Here is a 3,657-nt window from a genome sequence, read left to right as displayed (position 1 = left end):
AGGGGAGTGTTTTTGTACATTTTTATCAATAATTAAACCTCGTCTTCTAGCGTGTACTGGTATTTTTTTCTCGTTTTCAATACCCTGTACAGCTCTGATGAATTATTGCTGTCTCTGATCGTTGGGTGCCAGCGAAGTGGGTGCTCACGGAACTGTTGGAAGACTGTAGTGGGAATTCTGCTTCCTTTTCAGTGCTTTTTTTTTTTTCCTCATACGTGACAGCCCAAATCCCCAAAAGGTCCAGTTAAAACCCTGCGCTCTGGCTGGGGTGGTTGTGTGATTCAGCCCGATTCTTCGGAACACGATTTGAGATTGGAATGAGGCATTTGAAATAGGAATCGCTGGCAGCTGCGCCGCTGGACTCGGCAGGACCCGAGGCCTTTTTTTATGGAGGTGAGGTGGGATCCGCGGGGTGTCCAGTACAGAGCACGCTCCAATCCTGTTGTTTTCCAGCAGGGAGAATGGGAGTTGCTCATCCCCGACTCATCGCCGATCACTTAGGGAAAAAATACCTGAGTTGGGTCCAAGGTGACCTGCGATTCGTTGTATCCAGTGCTGCGTTTCACATGAAAACCTGGGAATGGGCCAACTGGAGCCTTGGCAGCAGCTTTGTTCCCAGTTTCACCCTGCAGCACGTGGCTCTCCCAAGGATGGGTGGTAGCTGCTGCTCCTGGGACTGTTCACAATCCGCTGAGACTTTAAACATGTATTTTGCTAATTTTGTAAATCCACTTTCCTGGATTTGCGTTGTATTGGAATGCGTAGCTGGGGTAGCAGGTGGCAGTGCCCGAGTGGGAACCAGCCCAGCTGTGGTTTGGAGCAGAGGAGAGTAACGGTTCCCTGTCATGGTGATGTAGAGCTGGGATGGAGAGGGAGCAAACTGGTCGTAATGGTTTGCAAACGTGTTAGAGCTCGTGTACAATATTTTGTTACTGCCTTGCGTTCGCTTAACTTGCAGAAGGAGAAAGCGTTTCTAAGTGAATATTACTTCTAAAAGGTTTGCCTTTATTTTTCCATTAAAAAAATTAAAAATTGTAAATGGAAGATACTCTAGTGGGTTTTTTTTTTTGTCTGTCTTTTAATTAGATCTTGCAAAACATGCATCTTAAAAGGCGACTGCTTTCAAAACACTCCTGGCAAGGCATAATTCGTTTTTAAGGGAATGAGTTCAGGCTTTTTTGCAGGGTTTTGCATTTTCCCTCCTCTTTCCTCTTCCGCAGCCTTGTCTGTTCTCGGTCCCCGGTGTGGCAGAGCCGCGGTGCCCGCGCAGCACCCGTCTCTCCGGCCCGGGCAGCGCGATGATGCTCTGAGCTCAAACTCTCCATTTCTGCCTTGAAATTAGAAGGAGTTTTAGCAAGATCCATGATTTTGAAGAGTTAACAGTGGCTGTCAGTGTTTCAATCTGCCTATGAACAGAGCTACTGTTTTGCCCAGCTCGCTGGCCCTTTGAGATGGTTTAGTCCCGATTCCCACCTCCCCGCTGCCATCCTGCAGCTCCTGAGCTCCGGCCCTGCCGGAGTGGCTGCACCCGCTCTCTGCATTTATTTTGTTAAATCCTCCTAAAAATTAAATCTGAATTTTGACTAAAGCAGGAAGTAGTTCTCTTTTAAGTAGAGAACTTAAATATTTGTACTGTTGTTTTTCAGGTATTTGTGGCAAAATACCGATGGCCACAATTACCTGGAGACTTCCTTTGGCATCGGTGATGCGGGTTAATCGCTGGCAGCAGGAGCCGGGTACCCAACAGCAGGAACCCATGGCAAAGGCGGCCTTGGCGCAGCGTGAGCGCTGCAGGGGCTGTGAAAGACCCTCAGAGGGTCCCTATTCCCCCTTTCCCACCTCCAACAGCCCCAAAAAGTTACACTTTGGAAGGGGAGAAAGGGGGGGGAAAAAAAAAACCCAAAAACCACAAAACCAAACTTCTCTCTGCCCCTGCTGGCAGCTCCAGCCGTTTACCTCCAACATACCACTGCAGGTGGGGAAAAAAGAAAAAAAAAAAAACCCTAAGGGTGACAAAAACCCACTCTGGGTTACGGTGTAGTAGTGTAAATAGTTTATTTGATCTTATGCCAGGAACAGACCAGGAAAGTAACATGAACTGCTTTTATAAAACACTTCTAATATTGCTAAGAAGCAGAAAAATTACTTTTTTACTAGAAAATATTAAAGAGAACATGCCAGCATTATACTCGCGTTGTATGATAATTTTTGTCTTCAATTAAAAAAACAATACCTTTGAGCTTAAGAACGTGAGAGCTCCTGCTTTTAACCGCTTGCCTAACAATTTTTTGAATTAAATTTTCTTATGCAGATTAAAAGCCTCTTCTGTCACTGCCAGTGAAGAAAGAGGCGGTATGTGGCATGTTCTCTTTAGCATGTCGAGCACACGTGGCTGTAAATGCAAGAAGGTGGCAGTTTTTAAAGAAAACTTCCTGTAAATAGGTAAGCAGAGGTCAACGTGGTAACTTTGAGCCCCGAACTGTCCATTTAGTTAAATATAAAAACAAAAACTATAAGTTAAAATAACATTCAGATTGTATAGCACAGGCTGATGCATTTATTTTTTTTTTTTTTTAAACAATATTTACAATATTACCCAGAGGCTAAAGTGGGGATAAAAGAGAAGTGTAAAAACCATAAAAAACTGCACCAATTTTGTAGCAAAATATCTGTACATTTAAAAACAGATTATCATATAACTACACATTATCCAAGAAAAAAAAAATACGGGACCTTCACCAGTGGTTCACATAAGCACAACATAAAAGAAGAAGAAACTCAGTGGTTAAATACTATACAATAAATTTTACAATTAACATATTGATGCAATGAGACCAGGAAAGGGAAGCTGTAAGCACAACGGAGCTCGGAAAGTACAAATCCCTCTTCAGTCCAGTTCTTCACTCCGGAGAAGCTCGCGTACGCTGCCGGCACCAGTTTGGCCACACCGCGCTGCTCTGGGGCACTGGTGCGAGCCAGTGGCGGGGGGGGGGGTGCCATGCTGCCCAAGGTGGTCTCCTGCCCCTTTTCAGAAGCTGTCGCCCACGGGGATGGCGCGGGTGGGCTGCGCTGCGCTCCCCCAGCGACCCTTCACCGGGGAACTGGAACCGGATTGTCCGCTGGAGCGGGGTATGGATCCCCCGAGCAGGGCGCAGGGCCCTTCTCTGCGCGAGTAACTGAACTGCGACGGTCCTCGGAGTCCTAATACTGATTATTGAGATGTTAATAATACCTTAGTGCTAATTAATAAATACGCTGTTATCCAAAAGCTGCCTCCAGCTGGAACCCACAGCACGCGCCTCCGCCACCCTCCTCGCCGCGTGCGTCGCCAACACCTCCGTCCTCCCCAGCCCCACCGTGCCCCACGCTGCACCCCACAGGCATCACACCCTCCGCGTGGTCCTTGGCTACACGTCCCGTGAGCGCTGCCGTACACGGCCCCACGGCCCAGCTACGGTGGCGCAGAGGGAAAAGGTACCAGGTCTGGGAATTATTTCTCTATTATATATAGGAAAGTCCTTAAATGTCTTCCTTTTTTTTAAAAAAAAAAAAAAACAAACAAAAAAACCAACCAAAAGCCAGTAAGTGCAGCTGAGGCCAAGGTTAACCCCTCGGTGGCCAGCACAGGAATGCATTTAAAAGCAGAGCACGTCCAAG

Source organism: Tauraco erythrolophus, chromosome 8, assembly GCF_009769465.1.
Source record: "Tauraco erythrolophus isolate bTauEry1 chromosome 8, bTauEry1.pri, whole genome shotgun sequence".
Classification (NCBI taxonomy): domain Eukaryota; kingdom Metazoa; phylum Chordata; class Aves; order Musophagiformes; family Musophagidae; genus Tauraco; species Tauraco erythrolophus.
Note: the sequence above shows the minus strand (reverse complement) of the source record.